This window comes from Mauremys reevesii, linkage group 23, assembly GCF_016161935.1.
Source record: "Mauremys reevesii isolate NIE-2019 linkage group 23, ASM1616193v1, whole genome shotgun sequence".
Classification (NCBI taxonomy): domain Eukaryota; kingdom Metazoa; phylum Chordata; order Testudines; family Geoemydidae; genus Mauremys; species Mauremys reevesii.
In genome coordinates, this window is record NC_052645.1 from 1,400,930 (window position 1) to 1,420,992 (window position 20,063).

Consider the following 20,063-nt stretch of genomic DNA (forward strand, 5'->3'; position numbering starts at 1 on the left):
CACAATTTCCTTTGCATGGATCCATGAACAGCAAAACCTCCCTGTGTCTCTTGTCTGAGCCAGGGCATTCGATTCCATTGAAACCTTCTCTCCTGCAATGGCGATGCTCAAACAGAGGGGATGTGTCCACCTTCCCCCCCACCCCACCCCACCCCACCCCACCCCACCCCTGGCAGTGAGATATTCCCTCTCCTCTTCATGTTGCTGTTGTTATTCCATGAGTCATCAAGGATGGAATAAAAAGCTGAGTTTACTCCAGGGTGAGGAAAGAAAGGAGCCACCAACTCCCTGAAAAATCTCAGTGCCCAGAGAAAACCTGCCCCTGCTATTGGACTCACAGAGGTGCTGGCGATATGACGGGAAAAGGGACTGTCTGAATTGCAAAGGCAGGGAATGAACAATCTACAGCAACATCTTTAACCACAAACACACTCTAGCCATGCTCCAGCCAGTAGGGAAATGGGCAGGAATTCTTGCTGTTCAGCCATGGCCACACGTACAGAGCTGCACAGCAGTGAGTGTGCTGGGGAAACTGGTCTGAGCAAACCATTGGAAATGACCCTTCAGTGAGAACAGAACCAGAGTGTAGAAAGGCCCCTGTATTAAGTGGTTGTGGCTGAGGGCTTAGGGAGCTGGGCTAGAAAACCATGGGTGTCTTTCTGTGGAGGCTTGATTCTTGCCGGCAAGGCAAGGCTGGTGTGTGGTATCTTCATGGCTGTACTTTCAGTGTCAGATCACCCACAGTGCGCCAAGTCTAGACGTATTCAGAGGCTAAGGACAAGTCAACATTTAAAACATTGAGTCTATGTCACTGCAGCTCATTAATGGAGCTCCTCTATGCCAGAGTTTCTCAAATGTCCTTTCACTACAACCCCCTTCTGCCAAAAAACTTACTACATGGTTCCTGGGAAGGGAGGTGGAAGGATGCCATATCTTATACTGACATGGGCCAACTTCTCATAAACTCAAGGCTGGATCTGTGGGAAGACCGTCTCCCTACAGAAGGGACTAACACAATAGGAACAAGGATTCTTTGTTCAATCTGCAACTCTGAATAAGACACAATTCTTTAGTTCTTAGCTCCAACACCTGGCAATTTGCTGACCAGGCCTATCTTAGCAAGCAAGGCTTTCTGTTTACCCAGCTTTCTCTTAGCTGATCACGATTTGCTAGGCCACTGGTCCCTTGACCATACTCTGGACTTTGGGTCTGGAAAAGAGCTGGCACAATCCATACACCAGGTTGTTATGTAAAATGCACATGGATTTTAACCCTTCACATTTAGTAATGGCAAAGTTCTTGGTTCAGGCTTGTAGCAGTGATGGAATAAACTGCAGGTTCAAATCAAGTCTCTGGAGTCCATCCACAGCTGGGATGGGTCATTCAGTCCTTTGTACAGAGCTTCAGTTTGTAGCAAAGTCCCTCCAGAAGTATGAAGCAGGATTGAAGACAAGATGGAGATGAGGCATCAGCCTTGTATAGTCTCTTGCCATGTGGTCTTTGCTTTCTTTGTCCCAAGGACACTCTATCCAGCATGTGGCATAGAAAAACTTAAGAGTTGTGTCCACAGGCAGGTCCCTGCGTACCTTGCTGAGGCACAAGGCGTATCTGCCTTCTCTCAATGGGTCGACTGTATAGCTGATGGTCCTTAATGGGCCATCAAGCAAGCTAGGCAGAACTGACACCAACTTGTATGGCTGGGGTGTTCCCCAGAAGCACAGCACAAGTTTGAAATACGGGCAGCATAGACCCAATATTCATAACGTCAACTACAAAAATCATACACATCTAGAGATAGCATCATTATAATCAGCCAATCAGAACCTCTCCATAGACCCCTTACACGACAACCTTTCTACCATATTGGCTGCAAATATAGAACAGTGGTCCCAATGGTGATCTATAGAGTTACAGATTATGTCAAAGCAACAAAGAATCCTGTGGCACCTTATAGACTAACAGACGTTCTGCAGCATGAGCTTTCGTGGGTGAATACCCACTTCTTCAGATGCAAGGGATTATGTCAATAACATCACAGGAGGTGACACGACATTAGTGAGACTGACACTGGAATAGCCTCCAGTTTTGGTGTCCTCATTTGAAAAAGATGTTGTGAAATTGGAGCTGGGGCAGCAAAAAGCCACCAAATGTTCTGAGGGCTGGAGAAAAATGCCTTCTAGTGAGCTATTGAACGAGCTCAACCTGTTTAGCTTATCAAAAGAAGATTGAAAGGTGCCTTCATTGAAGTGTTGAAGGGCCTTAATGGAGAGAAAAGATTGGCTATTAAAGAGCTCTTTAATCCAGTAGAGAAAGGCATAACAAGACCCAACGGCTGGAAGGTGAAAAGAGACAAATTCATATTACAAATAAGACACAAATATTCAACAGCGAGGATGATTCACCAGAGGAACAAGCTACCAAGGAAAGTGGTGGATTCTCCATCTCCTGATGTCATTTAATGAAGACTAGATGCCTTTCTGGAATGTGTTTGCCCCAAAAGTAGCTCTTGTGTCATACAGGAGGCCTGTGATATGCAGGGGGTCAGATTAGATGCTCTAATGGTCTCTTCTGGCCATAAAGTCGACTAATTTCTGAAAAACTGAGTGTAGCATTGGGAGCAGCATCTGATGTTTTCCTGTCTAGCCGGCTTGCTTCCTAGAACGAACGCTCCTTGAGTGGGGTGATCCACAGGGAGTAGCTCAAACCTCCAAAGTGCCTGGCCAGGGGCAGGACAGTAGCACAGCAAGGGAGGGGTGCGGCAGTGACATCACAAAGGCCTTTTGCAGGACCTCAGACTATTGGTCAAAGGTGGTGGGGAGGTGGTGACCTCACAGAGAGATGCTGACATCAGCCAGGCAGGACAGGGGCGAGGGGCCAGGGAAACCTCAGAGACCCTGTGGCTTTGCTTCAGCAAGTCTCCTTCTCCAGGTCTCTCTTTGAGGACTGAGAGAGTATTTGGGTTCAGGTACGTGAGCGCCAGGAGGAACCTCTTTCGAGTTTTCTTCTTCCCTTTGCCTGATTTTACTAGAAAACAGCCGTCCCTGTTTAGAAGGTAAGAGCCTCCTCAAGGTTTGAAACCTGTTCAGTCTGATCCATCTGGTGACAGCTGAATTCTAGGCATGGAAAACACGAGCTTAAGGAGGCAGAATTTTATTTCTCACCTGGGATTTTGTCCCTTAGAATCACTGGGGGACATTAGGGTTTGTCCTTTTTGTTTCACCTTTTCCTCCATCCCTCCTTTCTCTTTGTCTCTTGCTTCTTTTGTCCTTTCTCGTGTTCCCCTCCCAAGACCAGGAGGTGTGTGTGTGTGTGTGTGTGTGTGTGTGTGTGTGTGTGTGTTGCGGGGGAGCAGTGTGGTTTTTCCCCGTGTAGCCAGCACCAGACTTGGCACCACCCCCAGCTCTGCCCCCTTCCTGCCACTGCAACCCCATCTCACCTCCTGACCCTGGCTGGGCGCCCCCGGCCCCTCGTAGCAGGGGGCTGTGCAGTAGGGTGCAGGGGGGTCTCCTTGCAACCATGAGTGGGTGTCTGGTGGGTGCTGTCACCTCTGCCAGAGACCCCCAAGAGACTCACTAGCTTCCTCTGCATGCGGGGAGGGGCTCCTACTTTCTGATTTGGGTGGGGGAGATTCCGTGATGTCAGAGCCCGTGGGGGGAGGGGTTCAAATCACGAGTCTGAGTGGCAGGGCAAACCCCTCCCCCAGTCAGATTCCACTAGGGGGCTGGGCTGGGATCTGTAGGGAGGGAGACACAGGAAAAAACAGTCACCACAATGGAACCCAGGAGTCCTGACTCCCAGTCCCTGCTCTCACCTCTAGACCCCCCTCCGCTCCCAGAGTCAAGGATAGAACCCAGAGGTCCTGGTGCTCAGCCGCCTCCCTGTTCTGACCACTAGACCCCACTCCCCTTTTAGGCTCACTGTCTCGTCTATCCACCCAGACCACCTGTCCATCCCTTTGCTGCAGGTTTCTGGGGTGTCACCCCTGCTCTGTGCTCCCCCAGTGCAGCCCAAGGCTTTTCCTCCCCCCAGCCACACATCCTCTCCCCCCTCATGCTGGATCGTCTGCTTGGCCCCCTGCCCCCTCTCGGGGTGCACTGTGCGGCGTGGCTGGGGATTGTGCAGTGGCCCAGCACCAGGCAACACAGAACGTAAACCACAGGCCCTGCCCTGCCCCACCCCACTGGAGCTGCCCTCCAGGTGCATCGGAGCCCAGCACCCTGCATCTGTGCTCTCCTGCCCCACAAGGGGTGAGCTGCAATCCCCACCACGCTCTGCAGAGGGGAGAAGGGTCAAGCCAACCAGCCCATTTAGGATGGGGGAATCAACACCCTTTTTTCTGCACAGCCACTGACCATCAGCACGACTCCTCCTCCTCCTCCCTTCTGTGCCTCATGTGACTAAATCTCCACACCTAGACAGCCGGTCTGTCTGCTGCACCCCAATCCCCCATGCCTGAGCCTCCCTGCCAAAGCCCTGCACCTGGCTCCAGAGAATTAAGTCTCACATCTCACTGGGAACTCGACTTCTTGTGCCCAGAGAGTCTCGGCCCCCCTCAGTAGATGACCCGAGTCTGAGAAACACAGTGTCCGTCTTCTGTAAAGAAGTACGTGGAGAGGTTTTTTTTTTGTGTGTGTGACCACGTGGCCTAATGGATAAAGCGTCTGACTTTTGATCAGGCAATTGAGGGTTCAAGTCCCTTCGTGGTTGGGCTTGTGCATTTTTACCTTTGAGCTGAACGTCCTGCTCCCTTCAGGGCTGGAACCTCTTCTTGGCCGCTCAGGCCAATGCTCTGGCTTCAGCTAGAGCCCCGGGAAGGAGTTGGGGGTGGGTGTCACAAAGGCTGGGGCATGAGCCTCAGGTGCTTCCAGTCTCGCCTTTGCCCTTCCTGACTTGCCAAAGAAAATGGGCGGCTGCCCGGGCTAGTGTGTGGAGCAGTTTCCCTCTTCCAAGTGTGCGCCTGTCCCTGTGCTGGAGGGTACTTGCTACATAGCCCCTTGGGAGCCTGGGTGTTTCTCTGCTTCTCGCCAGCTGGGGAAAAGCCTCTTGGGGTAAAATCTCCTGCCCCACTGCCAAAGTGAGCACCTTGAGTGGGAACGGTCAGAGGCCCTACCAGGGGGGCTGGCCCTGCTTTCCTACCGTCTTCTGATGTTGGCCACAGAGCATCAGCAGCCGCCCCACATGCTGGTCTGTGGGTGGCCTTCAGTGGGTGTTTGGCGTGGCAGGGAGCAGGCTGGCCAGGGGTCTTTGTCGCTGTCTGCTGGCCACGCATAGGCATGGTTCTCCCCTCCTCTGAACAGCCAGAGTTAGTCTGTGCTTAGAAAGCAGAGACACAGGAGACTGGAGACAAGAGGGTGAGAAAGATTGAGAAAGGGCCTATGCAGACAGCCCACACCACAGGGACGCTGCCTGGTGAAGGGATGTGGAGGCAGTTGAAATGTGCTTGGGAGGATGGTGATGAGGGATTGAAAAAATGTTGGATTCAGTGAAAGATGAGACCAAATGAGGGAAGCTGAATGGCAGCTCCACGGAGGGTCATTGTGATCAAACACCCCATCCATGGGCACCTCGAACTGTGCTAGACACAGAGAAAAGGCAAAGAGGGATCCAGTCCCCGAGTGATCCTCTTCTGGGAGAAGAGCCCCTGGATAATTAGGAGGTGGGTTGGGAATGGAGTGGAAGGTCCCTCAGGACGAGGCGAGAGAAAGGCCTCAGAGCTAGGGACACTAGGCAATACGAGTGAAAGGGCTTCACGCCCTCCAGCAGCAACAGCTGAGGGCTGCAAGTTCGGACTGAGATCCCTGGGGAATGTCTCCATCCCCATCTGGGGTTGGTTTAGATTTAAACAATGATGCAGCCTCTGCTCCTGAGCAAAAGCACCGGAACCTCGGTAGAAGTGGGGGAGCCCCGAGGCCCTGCCCTTCTCCATGGCCCCAACTCTCCTCTTCCCCTGGAGGCCCTGCCCCCAAGCCAGGACAGAAGCTGAAGCCGGGCCACGGTAAAAGCCACCTAGGGAGCCAAAGCCACTATGGGGAGCTCCAAACCCTCCACCTGCCCTGGGTTCGGGGCCGGGGTGCCGAAGAGCCTGTGGTCATCAGCTGAGGCAGCCAGGAATGCAGCTATAAGTCACCCCAAAGGAGGGAAGGCATCTCTAGCTGGACTCTCAGGTTCAATAGCATGGGGCCATCTGGACCAAAGATCTCCCTTGAGTAGGCATTAGTAACCAAGCAGGAGGGACAAGAGAGACTTTTGTGCAATTGGGATGCTGAGCAGTAGGGCCTCTGGGGCTTCGTACCAATACAACGCAGCTCCAGCAGATCCTGCCAAGCTCTGAACTGGGACTATGAGAGTCAGAGTCCTGAGGGCCGACCATCACACCATGGGACCAGCTGACTGTGGGTTTTCTGCAGAACACCTGTGACCACTAGTATTCACAGGGCAGACTTGTCCACTGCGCTCCTTGGTTCTCTCCAGCTGATCCCTCCCTCGAGACCCTGTCTCCTCCCCCATATCTAGTTCTCGTCTCTGCTCTTACCCCACCCCCTTTGTTTGCTCAGGGACCTAGCCCCACCTTGCTGTGCTGGCCACGATCCCGTTTACCCTTCCAGATCGGCTGGGCCAGGAGCACATTCCCAGGTGGTTCTCCCCTAGGTAGAGAGCAGTGATGGCTGGTGTGTCCTCACGAGAAACCAGCTCCCAAAAACAGAGCCAGGAGCTGGTCCCAGCGCATCCCCCATCCGCTGCGAGGAGAGAAAATCACCCCCAGCCCAAGGCCCAGCTGCAAAGCACTTGCTGAATTACAGGCTGTCTTGGAAGCCCCCTGCACTGTGCTGGGCCCACAAATCCATCTCCCCAGCCACAGGGGGACGTCAGTGTCACTGAACTCAGAGCCGTGGGGAAGGGAGCAGACGGGGTTAAACCTGTGGTGCTTATGGCCACCACACGCATTGGCCTCCCCTCAGGCAGGGGACTCACAGGCCCTGGATCCCCTGCACCCTACAGCCTGGATCTCTGACACCCCCAGACCCAGCTGGGGAGCTGCTGTTGCAGCCCCTCTGGGGAAGCAGTGGGAGCCACACTCTCCAGCGGCAATAGTTCAGAGGTGGCCACAGACTCTGTGACTCAGGCAGATGGGGGCTTGGCTCTGTATCTCCCCCAGCAGGAAGAACAGAGGCTCAGGGGGGCACAAGAAGGGGCCAAGGTGACAAACAGGAACAGGGGAGATTTTCTTCTTGTTGCAATTCATCAAAATCTCATCCCTGGAAAGCTCCAGGAGGGGGAAGCTCAGCCCACCAACCCCTCAGTGAGCTACATAGATACAGGGCCGTCCTTACCCATACGCAAACTACGCAGCTGTGTAGGGCGCCAGGAAATGTGAGGCACCAAATTGCCCCAAATTTCCTGGTGCCCTATGCAGCTGTGTACTGCTCCAGCGGCGAACTCCATCCCCGCGCTGGCTGAGCCGGCCAGGAAAGCTGCCCCTGCCTCTGCTCTGCCTCTTCCCCACAGCCCCCACCCCTGGTCTGCCCCAACCCCTCTCTTCCCACCCCTGCTCTACCCCATCCCCCCTGCACTCCGCCCCTTCCCCTGAGCTACATCCCGGTGGACTGCAGGAGGGATCAGGTGCACCCGGCACTCACCGGGCGGTGGGAAATGAAACGACCTGGCCCCTGCCTGCTCTGCTCCACCCGCTCCCAGCCGCGCCACTGGTGAGTGCTGGGGGGTGTTTTCCCCCCAAGTTCCAAGGCTGGGAGCAGAGTGCAGTGGGCTGGGGCCAGATCACTCCACTTCCCGCCGCCCCGTGAGTGTGGGGTCAGGCCTGCCCTGCAATTACCGGGCGGCGGGAAGTGGAGTGACCTGGCCCCAGCCTGCTCCGCTCTGCCAGCTCGGGCTGAGGGACGGGGGTGCTGTTTAGGGCACCAAAATGTCTAGGGACAACCCTGAATAGATCATTTTCCCACAGGGACCGATGGCTGTTAGAATAGAGATATTCAGGCTGCCTGTACAGGCCTAGACTTTAAGAACTGCGGTGTCAGAGCTGGGAAGGGGGACACTGGGGAACAGACTCTTTCGGTGTATAGAGATAAGCCCGACTGGTATGAAGGGCTTCGGAATCTGCCTGCTGGGAAACTAACCCCAGTAACCATCCCTTTGTCTGCGTTTCCGGCTTCTGGTCTTTCGCTGCTTGCTGCCTGCGTGACTAGAGCCAGGGAAGTGGGCGGGGGAAGGGAAAGCCTCTAACAATGGCTCCTTGCTCCTCTCACACCAGGCTCAGGGGTCAAAGATGGGCAGGACTCCAGGCTCTGCTTGAGGGATCCTGGCACAGGGGCTGGGCGGGAGAAAGGATGGTAGATTCTCACCTGTGCTCTGGAGAGGAGGTAATAAGTGAAGGGGCATTTTTGACTCCTCCCCTCCTCAGTGTCCCAGGGCTGGAACTCTACATTCCACAGGGGCAAATGAGGGGGTGAAGCCATTTGGCTAATGAAAACCAGGGCTCTAGATGAGGTTTGAACTCACAACCTCAGCATAGCTCCTCTCAGCACTGCCCTATAAGTACTGTGCACTAACCAATTGTGCCACTGGAGCACCTGTTAATTATCATTCTCCGAGACCCCTAGGTTGATACAGGCGAGGGGTGACCCCAAAACATTCTCAGTGGAGCTGAGAGCAGGTAGCGACAAGTGTTGTACTCGGTGGGGTGGATTCTTCTTAAGGGTTCCAGGCCCCATTTGACCCTTTTGTTCTTCCCTGTGTAATAGCAGAGCTGGTTAAGACTCAATGGAGAGTCTTGCTGCAGCCCAACAGATCTGAAATCACTGAGAACCAGCTCTAAGCATTAGTCTTGCTTTGGGACAGTGTCTCTCATGCAAGAAACTGCCCAGTCTGCGCTCGCAGTGAGGCTCCCTCACTAACAGCTGAAATCAGGGAGAGCTGTGTGAAGTGCAGGGCCCCAGGGGTGCCCGAACAGGGGGGAACAACACCCCAGGGCTTTAAAAGATGGGAGGGCTCTGCCTTGCCACTTTGTAATGACCGTAAGGGCGAGTGAGGGGGGGAGGGGTGGAGAGCAGTGAGTGGGAGGAGGGGTCTGGGGGGAAGAGGCAGCGTAAGACTGGGTCCTTGGTAATAAGGGGTGGGGCAGGGGCGTGGCCTCGAGTGGAAGGGGTGGGGCTACTGTTTGGGCTCTGGTGGCTGCTACTTTTAGGCAGGGCAAGTGCGGGAGGGAAGTGGGGCAATTTGCCCCACAAGCCCTGGCCAAGAATCCCTTCCCTGGCTAGAGGCGCCTTTTTAATTTTTACTCACCCGGCAGCAGTCCGGGTCTTTGGCAGCACTTCAGCGGTGGGTCCTTCAGTGCTGCCGAAGACGCAGAGCGAGTGAAGGACCCGCTGCCACTGAAGACTCGGACGCCACCCAGTGAGTACAAGCGCCACAGCGGGTGGCACCTTTTTTATGTCTGCTCCCCCGCTTTGCTGCAGGCCCTCGAATCCTCTGGGCGGCCCTGCTTTTAGGGAGCCTGTTCTGCTCCTGGTGGGACCACAAGGTGTCAAATGGTGCCTGGAACCATTAAGAAGGATCCACCCCACTGAGTACAACACTTGTCGCCAGGGCCGCCCAGAGAATTCCGGGGGCCCGGGGTCTTCGGCGGCGGGGGGCCCCCGCTCAGGGGCGGCTCTAGACTCCAGCGCGCCGAAGACCTGGGGGGCGGCATTTGGCTCCGGTTGAGCTTCCGCAGGCATGCCTGCGGCAGGTCGACCGGAGCCCGGGACGAGGGCCTGCGGCGGGTGCCGTGGTCCCGCGGCTCCGCTTGCCCTGCCGCAGTCATGCCTGCGGGAGGTCCAGCCGAGCCGCGGGACGAGCGCCCCCTCCGCAGGCATGCCTGCGGCAGGTCCACTCGTCCCGGGCTCCGGTGGACCTGCCGCAGGCATGCCTGCGGGAGCTCAACCGGAACCGCAGGGGTCCCAGAAAACACTCGTGGGGGCCCCTGCGGGACGCGGGGCCTGGGGAAAATTGCCCCTCTTGCCCCCCCCTCTGGGCGGCCCTGCTTGTCGCTACCGGCTCTCACCTCCACTGAGACTGTTTTGGGGTCACTCCTTGCCTGTATCAGCCTAGGGGGGGTCTCAGAATTATAATTAACAGGTGCTCAGGTGGTGCAATTGGTTAGTGCGCAGTACTTACAGGGCAGTGCTGAGAGGAGCTATGCTGAAGTTGTGAGTGCAAACCTCACCTGGAGCCCTGGTTTTCATTGACCACATGGCATCACCCCCTCATTTGGCCCTGTGGAATGTAGAATTCCAGCCCTGGGGACCCTGAGGCAGGGGAATAGTCAAAAACACCCCCCTTCACTTATTACCTCCTCTCCAGAGCACAGGTCAGAACCTGCAATCCTTTCTGCCCCCCTCCCTCCTGCAGCCCCTGTGCCAGGATCCGTCAAGCAGAGCCTGGAGTCCTGCCCCTGGCGTCCGTACTATTGACACAGACTAAGTGACAGGGACAAAACACTCAAATCCCGCCTGGTGCAGGGAGCCAGGTTTGCTCTTCAAATTCTGTCGTTGGTACATTTCCAGGCCTGGGAATGTCCCACAACAGCATTGAATGGGAAGCTGCCTGCAGAACAGTTACACTGCACAGAGCTCCTGTGGAGGAGGGGTGGGAATTAGTAACATTTTGAGGATCGTTTGGGAAATGAGCCTTTGCTGACAAGGTTTGTCTCTGGTCATATTTCACCTTCAGGTGTTATGTTGAGGGATCTTTAGTATATTTTTGGGAGGTTAATAACTATCTCCTCAACTTTATTTACTCAACTTGAAAATTGATGTCACTTGATTTTTGCATCTCCCTGTGAAAATACAACTGACACGTGTGGCTTTCTACACAGGGTCATGATGTTAAAGTTGGGGAATTCAGTCTCTACTTCTGGCCGGGGGGGTGTTGCTTTTTTACAGCTGCCTCACGGCCAGGCACACTGGGCTGTTAGCTGCACCCACGGTCCTTGCTAGGGGCCCCTGCTGAACCCTGGGCGGCTGCACCGCCGTGCTGGGGTGACTCTGCAGGTGGAGAAGTTGCTGTGGAGCAATGTAGAGCAGGTGCAGGAAGGAGACGAGGTCACTATTCACATTCTGAATTGCACAGTTTTCACTCCCAGCCCTACCGGTGCCCCTCAGTCCCAACCCGCAGCCCCCTGGGCTCCCCGCTGAGCTCCCCAGTCACTGAGCGGCTGGTGCTCCTCACTCCCGACCTGCAGCCCCTGCTATCCCAGTCCTGACCTCCAGACTCACAGCTGATTGCTTTGAGAGACTGGTAGTGAGTTGGGTGTGGTGGCTGGAGAACAGACAAAGTGGTTACTGGTTTATGATTTTCTGTTTGCTCCTTTCGGGTAAGGGAAATAGGGAAAGAAAAATAAGCAAACTAATGAAGAGTGAAGAGCAGAAGAAGCTGGAACTGCACAGGTTGCAAGTTGCTGCCCAGAAAGGCTGAACACTGGGCGCTGGGAAAGTCTCTGTTAACTAAGAAGCCCCTGAGCTGAGTGCATCCCAGTTTCAGTGAACTGCAGAGGGGGTGTCTCAGCACAAGAAAGCAGGAAAATGACTACCAGAGAGGCAGCTACTTAACTAGAGCTGGCCAGACTGGAAGCAGAAGAGAAGGCAAAGGACCGGGAGTTTCAATTGAAGCTCAAAGAAGCAGAGGCACCTGTGCACAGAAGGGCTATGGAAGCAGAGGCAGCCAGGGAGGGAGCTGCTCACACAAGAGCCCTGGAGTTAAGAGACAGAGAAATAGAGGCCCAAACTGAGGCCCAGAAGCATGGACTGGCTGTTATGGAGTGGAAGAGACAAAACCTTCCAGCAGCTGGCTCCACTTCCCCAAAAATCCACAAATGGGAGTGACTATGTCCACAGTATGATGAATCCAGTGATATTGCTGAATATTTCATCACCTTTGAGAGACTCTGCACCTCTGTGAAATCCCTGGTGATCAAAAAATGGTCACATTGGTAGCCAAATTGACTGGAAGAGCTATGGACATATTGAATGAGATGCCTATTGATGATGCTACAAACTATGGTAAATGTAAGGAACTAGTTTTAAAACAGTTTCAGATGACACCTGAAACCTACAGGGTTAAATTCAGGAGTCTTAAGAGGGGATCTGGATTCAGTAATGTGGCTTATGTAAATGAAATGAGAGATTTGTTAGATACGTGGGTGAGGGGAAAAGACATTACAAGCTTTGAAGGAATGTGTGATTTGGGCCAAGGGCAGGCATGGTTGCAGTGCACCCTTCCTTGCCAACACCTCAAACACATGCCTGAATTTAAAACCTATTCCAAAGAGGCAGAACAATCTGCATCAGAGCACTTACGAGGGTACACAAAGGAATTGGGAAATGTAATAGACACTAAACAAGTTAAATTGTGTGAACAAAACCTGTCCGCCATAGATTTGCTGTTAATCTGGGGGTCTTTTGCTACGTCATCAAGACCAAGGAGTTAATACTAGTGGTAAACCCTTTAAAGATGTGGGACATACCTGATTTGTGGGGAAAAAACCTTTTGTACATGCTAGGGATGGTGACAAGACAGTCCCACAAGAATTGTTTCTTTTCAACTCATACCTGTAAATAGGCTGGAAGCTTGGCACAGCAGCAAAAGCATAACAGGCCTACGCTGCTGTGTGGGAGGGGAAACCGAGGCACATTGGTGGCTAAATGCCAAGACACCTACACGTTAACAGATATTGCTGTCTGCACTCTGTTAGCAATACCACACCCCAACATGTTTTCAGGCAGCCGGGGACCAGGAACCCCATACCTTGCTAGACCACCCATGTAGGACATCATACATTTAAAGGTACTGAAAGGGGGTGTGACCAGAGACAAGCAGGGATTTTAGGTGTCCCGTCTCCACCATGGACAGTGTCCAAGCCTCTGGCAGTAAGTTCAGGAGGAGGGTGTGACGTTGCGCACACCCCCACCCAGGCCCGCCCTTCGGCATTCCTGGGGAAAGACCAACATGGCCAACATGACTTTGGGCCAGTAGGTCAACCAAGGGGGCTGTCTCCTGGGTTTACTTGGAGTCCTGCAGCTGGGCTGCAGCCAGGCACAGGAGGCCGCCCTCTTGGTTGACCTACTGGCCCAAAGCCACTTTGGCGGCGCTGGTCTTTCCCCAGGAATGCTGAAGCACAGGCCTGAGGGAGGGAGACTCAATCCTCCTCCCTATTGGTCAGGGCGGAAGAGGCGGCTGTAAGAGCGGCCAGGTTCCTGAGCTGGGCCTGCCAGCGTTTGGGGAGGGTGGAGCTGACTGGGGCATGGTGCTGGCAAAATGCCTCAGGGTGCTGGCGGGAGGAGCAGGCCAGGGCCAGGGCTGGGAAGAGAGAGAGAGACCAGCAGGTTTCCTCTAGTGTTTCCTGCTCTCTTTTTCTTCCATAGTTTCTCCTCTGCATGAACTTTCTCACTTTCACTGTGAGCCTGGCTAGCTCAGTTGACCAAGTGTCAGACTTTTAATCTGGGAGTCAAGAGTTCAAGTCCCTGATCAGACACTCAACTATTCCCCAAGGTCTCAAAAACCTCTGTCTCTGGAGTCCTTCTCGATGTTACTTCTTCTCTTCAGGATTTTGCCTTTCCTAAGAAGGGGTTTTGTGTGTGGGATTGAAGGGGCAACTTCCTGACACCCCCTCTGTCCTCGCAGGCTGGAGGGATAAAGGCCTCTGGGCAGGGGCAGCCCTAGACTAGCTGCAGCACCTGGCGCCCTAGGCAAACCCTGGAATCGGTGCCCCCCACCCCCGAACCCCAAGGGCAGAGCTAGGCTGAGGTATTTTGGTAAATGGGGAAACATTTTGCCCCTTTTTTCCTTTTAATGTTTTTAAGCCTTTTTTTTTTAAAACAGAGGCTTAATTATTCGGTTTGTCCATCTGTCCATGTTTCTTTCTCCATCTTTCTGGTTCTGGCTGCCCCTTACTACAGCCATAACTCTAGTCTTGAACTTTATAGAGTAGTGAGGTACCTTAAGGGTTAAATGCTAAATCCCAAACCCAAACAAAACTAGTTACCTGTGTCTGGCAAAAGGTGTCTGGCAGTTTTGCCACTTTGAATGATTCAAATGGATATTCAGTGGCATTATAAAAAAAAACCAACAAAGCAGAACCAAACCAATTCACCTTGAACCTTCAAAACAAGAGTTTTACAAACCATGAGTGTCAGTTTAGGTCCTTAAAACCTTCCATCATCACACACAAAGTTCTCTTTTGCCTAACATCCCTTGCAGTGCGAGTACTCTTTTTTACACAACTGTACCCTGATTACACGGACATCTTGTACAATGAGAGACAGCCAGAGGCAGGCAAGTTAAGTGCCAATAGAAACCCCTGACATTCCTTTAGTGATTTTGATTACATTACCCAGTAGTCTAATAATTTTGATGAGATTATCTCTCGGCCTGCTGCCTGCAGCCGTCCATTATAGACCATTTCTGTGGGCAAAGGGCCCATTTCCTGCCTCTGCCTCCTTAAGCTCATGTTTTCCATGCCTAGAATTCAACAGTCACCAGATGGATCAGACTGAACAGGTTTCAAACCTCGAGGAGGCTTTTACCTTCTAAACAGGGACGGCTGTTTTCTAGTAAAATCAGGAAAAGGGAAGGAGAAAACTCAAAAGAGGTTCCTCCTGGCGCTCACATACGTGAACCCGAATACTCTCTGTCCTCAAAGAGAGACCTGGAGAAGGAGACTTGCTGAAGCAAAGCCACAGGGGTCTCTGAAGTTTCCCTGCCCCCTCGCCCCTGTCCTGCCTGGCTGATGTCAGCATCTCTCTGTGAGGTCACCACCTCCCCACCACCTTTGACCAATAGTCTGAGGTCCTGCAAAAGGCCTTTGTGATGTCACTGCCACACCCCTCCCTTGCTGGGCTAATGTCCTGCCCCTGGCCAGGCACTTTGGAGGTTTGAGCTACTCCCTGTGGATCACCCCACTCAAGGAGCGTTCGTTCTAGGAAGCAAGCCGGCTAGACAGGAAAACATCAGACGCTGCTCCCAGTGCTACACTCAGTTTTTCAGAAATTAGTCAACTTTATCGCCAGAAGAGACCATTAGAGCATCTAATCTGACCCCCTGCATATCACAGGCCTCCTGTATGACACAAGAGCTACTTTTGGAGAAAACACATTCCAGAAAGGCATCTAGTCTTCATTAAATGACATCAGGAGATGGTGAATCCACCACTTTCCTTGGTAGCTTGTTCCTGTGGTGATTCATCCTCGCTGTAGAATAAATGTGTCTTATTTGTAATATGAATTTGTCTCTTTTCACCTTCCAGCCATTGGGTCTTGTTAGGCCTTTCTCCGCTAGATTAAAGAGCCCTTTCATATCGAATATTTTCTCTCCATTAAGGCCCTTAAACACTTCAATGAAGTCACCTTTCAATCTTCTTTTGATAAGCGAAACAGGTTGAGCTCGTTCAATAGCTCCCTAGAAGGCATTTTTCTCCAACCCTCAGAACATTTCGTGGCTCTTTGGTCATCAGACTTGTGAACTGCAGCTGGATGTGGTTCTTGTTCTTCTGCACAGCACAGCTCCTGGAGAAGAGGGATCTGCAAATGTACATTCATATGATACCTTTGTTTAATTGATGAAAACATAAACTAGACACTTAGAGGATTGGAACTGATTTCAGCCGATGGACAGCTTTGCTAGGTTTTTATGCATTTGGACAGCGAAATGTTGAGTGTTTACATTCATATCAAGCACCCCCGTATAGTGGAGCTCCTGAACAGAATGGAGAATGGAAATGAAAATATTTTCCTTTTTTTTAAAAAAAGAAAGAAGGTTATAAGAGAACACAGTGGTTTCAACCAAGGACCACTTAACTGGCTGGCAAGCACTCTACCACTGAGCTATACCCCCATGACAACAGGATTATAGAATTGTGATCTCCAGGACTTTGCAGGATAGACCCTGCTTCATCAAGCTCCTTTGCCATTCCCAGACCACAGGTGGTTTTAAAAATGGGGTTTGATTAAACGTCTTAAATGTGGCAAACACCACAGCTTGCGCACCCACCGATATAGCTTCTCCCACCGAAATAGCTGCCACCTCTTGGGAAGTGGATTAACTGCACCCACAGGAAAACTCTCTCCCCTCAGCATAGAGCAGTGGTTCTCAGAGTGAGAGTCAGGACCCCAAAGTGGGTCATAACCCTGATTTAATGGGGTTGGCAGGGCTGGCATTAGACTTGTTTGGGCCTGGGGCTGAAGCCAAAAGTCTGAACCCCACCACCCAGCGCTGAATCCCTCAAGCTCTGGTTTTGCCCTCCCCTCACTGGGGCAGGGCTCAGGCTTTGTCTCCCCTGCCTCTGCCCAGTGTGGAGGGGCTTGGTCCCTCTTTCCAGGGCCATGTAGTAAGGTTTTTTTTGGCAGAAGGGGGTTGTAGTGAAAGGAAGTTTGAGAAACCCTGGCACAGAGCCTCTGAATATGTCTAGACTTGGCTCCCTGGGGGTGATCAGACACTGAAAGTGCAGCCATGGAGACACCACACACCAGCCTTGCCTAACAGGCAAGAATCAAACCTCCACAGAAAAACGCCTGTTGCTTTCTAACCCATCTCCCTAAGCCCTCAGCCACCACCACTTAATGAAGGGCCTTTTCTACATGATGGTTCTGGTCTCACTGAAGGGTCATTTCCAATTGTTTGCTCAGACCAGCATTAGGGAAAATGGTGCCCTGGGCAAAGCTTGTACTTTGGCACTTCCCCATTGCCCCTGGACGATCCCCACTCCCCCTTTACCGCTAGCTCCTGCACTCCCAACCCTTGCACCTCCTTCACCCCTAACTCCTGCCCCCTCCTGTGCCCCCTTTGCCCTTAAATCCCTGGGCCACCAGCCATTGCCCCTCTCCTGCAGCCCCTTCACATGGCTCCAGTGCTGGGGGCCCCGCACTTGTTCTCCCTTTCCCTGGGCTTTGGCATCACTAGCCCCTGCTTAGCGAGTAGGGTTCAGTGGTCCCCAAAATGTGGGGCATGACTCCTAGGGGGACACAGAGGAACATTCATGGGGGCACCTCAGGGCCTGAGCCAGCCCCCATGGAGGGAGCAGCACTCAGCCCCACACTGCCCCAGCTCTTCCCCAACCCCACCCTCAACCTGGGGCTCTGACTCCCAGCTCGGCCTCGACCCCCTTACCCCTGTCTGCACCTCTCTCCCCAGCAAGCAACGGCCCCACTCCCAGCCTCGGTACATGACCGCGGCTTCCGAGGGGCCATAGCCATGGCTAAGAGGGCACAGTGTGAAATGTTTGGGGACCACTGGTTTAGGGTGATGTTCTCAGTTGGGTCTACAATGTCCAATAAAAGCTATTCCTCACCCACCCCTCCATCAGGACGGACTAGGTATGTTCTGCTGCCCTTCACTCATGCAGGAAGGATAATAACATTTCATTCCACTCAATCCTAAATTGATTTGTAACCCACCACCAGCGAACTCTGGTCATTTTGGGAAAGTGGCCCCATCATGCTGCATACCTAGGCAGAGTAGATGTGTCTGTGCAAACACGGTCTGTTCCTGAAATCTTTCCCCCAGCTCCTCACTAGATGTGAGGGAGGATCTCATTCAGCCCCTGCTTCTGCTTAGTATTTAAAAACTCCTTATTGTCCCTAGCTCTGCTGGACTTAGATTTCTCCTCCTGTCCCTTTTGTAAGAACTCAGATGAGGTGGCTGAGTGGTTATGGTGATGGACTGCTGATCTATTGTTCTCTGCACGCATGGGTTCGAATCCCATCCTCATTGGATGCATTTAGTTTTCACCCCTCCTTTGTAGACAACCATCTCCCCCTTTGGTACAATGACAGATCAAACAATGTTTCTTCTTGCAAACAAAAACCTTCTCAGAAACTCAGAACTCCCTTGCTTTAAATAAAATGTCTAAATCCCAGATTTCTTAAAAAAAGAAATTCTCTAGTGCTGTATTTCCTAGTTTTTATCTCAAAAGGGAACATCCTCATCTTCTCCCCCAAACACCCTGGGACCTGCCCAAATTATTAAAATACCCTCAACCCGAGCAAGGCCAGAGCAGTGAACCAGAGCTAGTGTCTAGGCCAAGCTGTTCTGAAGGAAGCAACTCAAACATTTTCTCCCTGCTTCCCTTGGCAAGGTCTGACTGAGAAAACAAAATTCCCCAAACTGAAAATTTTCTGCTGAAAAACCAATACTAGTCTGTTTGGGGACTTTGGTTTGCAAGTATTATTGTTATTATTCTCTTCTGATTTCTGAATCAGTTCAGTTCAGTCTTTGTCCTCCAGGTGTGTTTCTAGCTGCTGAGTTGTGGGGGAGAGAGGCCAAGTCATGATGTCTCTTCCCCTGTTTCATAGGTTCCTCCAACTTGCTAGGAAGCTCCTTTGCTACGATGTGAGTCAAGCAGTGCCCATTGCCTCTGTGCTATCTCGGAGAAGCCTGCATTGTACACGGTTCCTGGGCTAGTGCTTGGGAGTGTGGATCCCCTCAATGGGCCAGCAGCGAGTCTGGCTCCTCCCTTGTCGCACCTGAAAGGCTGGTGGGGGGCATTTCCCAACCTCATAACATATTTCAGTAACACACACAGAGCAAAACTTCATAACTTCCCAACCAATGCGAGCACACACAATCCAACACGATATTAATGTTCAACAGATCAAGACTTTTGAAATGATACGTCACCAGGCAGACTTTGAACAAACCATGTCATCATTATATGAGAGTGGTGAATATGGGGCTTCCAGGTGCTGCTCTGAGCACAGCCTGCCACACCTGGGCTTACATTGCAATGGAGACGTACCCTTAGAGTCCATCTCTCCTGGGATAAAGATGGCCCACACCTGACTCTCTGCCAATCCCCATTGGGCCCTGACAAGTGTTGTTCGTGTTTGTATTCTGTAAAGCAGAGGAGCAGATGAAGTTTTGCTCCCAAGGTGTGTGTGTGATTCTTTGGACAGGTCTACACTACAAAATTAGGTTGGTGTAATTACATTACTTAAGCTGGCAATGCAGTTCTATCAAGCTAATCCCGGTATAGATAGTGGCTCAGCTGTCAGAACTTTCTGGAGCTATGAAAGGGGAGGGGCCCATGGCTCTGTAGCAGAAATGCGGGGGAGGTGAGTTCACGGCAGGCATTGTGGGATACTGGTGGAGACCAGTTATGGTGATATAATGACCAGCAGCATTTACACTGACATTTGTCACTTTAAGTTTGCTGCAAAAAGCTCTAGGCCTCTCGTCGAGGTGGTTTTATTTTGTCACCAAAACAGGGCAATTTTGTCGCCAGACGTGGTATTGCAGTGTGTGCACCAGCCACAAGCTGCCGACCGAGGGAGCGTTGTGTGTTTTTCACACAGCTGAGCAATATAATGATGCTGAAGTAACCTTGTAGTGCAGACCTGGCCAAAGATTCTCTCTCTCTCACACACACACACACACACACACACACGCACGCACGCACACACACACACACACACACAGAGCTTGCAAGGAAAACCTGACCTGCTCCTCTGCTTTGCAGAATCCAAACACAAGCAAAGCTTGTCAGTCCCCAGTGGGGATGGCAGGGAGTCCGGTGTGGGCAGACACTGTGCTGTTGCCACAGGCAGGCACCATGGCTTAGTTGGCTAAAGCACCTGTCTTGTAAACAGGAGATCCTGGGTTCAATTTCCAGTGGTGCCTTATTGACTAACTCTTGGGCAACCTGGTATTGGCTACTGTGGGAGGACAAAACACAGAGCTCTTTGGTCCAGCCCAGTATAGTTGTTTAAATTATACTCACAGGCACTGATAACAGACTTACTGAAAGTTTGGGAGTTAAGAGCTGATAGGTCAGTGTTCCAGCCTGTCACAGATGATCCTGCTTCCTCTGGGACAGGGGCAGGTCTGGGCTCTCACACCAAATGGCTCATTGTGGCTGGCAGAAACTGTGGGCAGCTCATTTAGTTTACACCGAGGGTTGAGTCCTGCTTTGTGCACCGTGTGTGAGAATGAAAATCCTAAACCGCCCTTTGAAACAACAAATGCAGCAGGACGTGTTATTGTCCCTGCCCCAAAGCAGACAGACCAATGGAGAAATGCCA

The 20,063-nt window shown here is 52.3% G+C and overlaps 2 non-coding genes across 2 annotated transcripts; both read left to right on the forward strand.

The window, feature by feature from the left end:
- Positions 1–17,675: 17,675 nt before the first annotated feature.
- Positions 17,676–17,757, forward strand: TRNAS-GCU. The gene has a single exon. It is a non-coding gene; the product is annotated as a tRNA-Ser (tRNA).
- Positions 17,758–19,588: 1,831 nt separating this feature from the next.
- Positions 19,589–19,662, forward strand: TRNAT-UGU. The gene has a single exon. It is a non-coding gene; the product is annotated as a tRNA-Thr (tRNA).
- Positions 19,663–20,063: the final 401 nt, after the last annotated feature.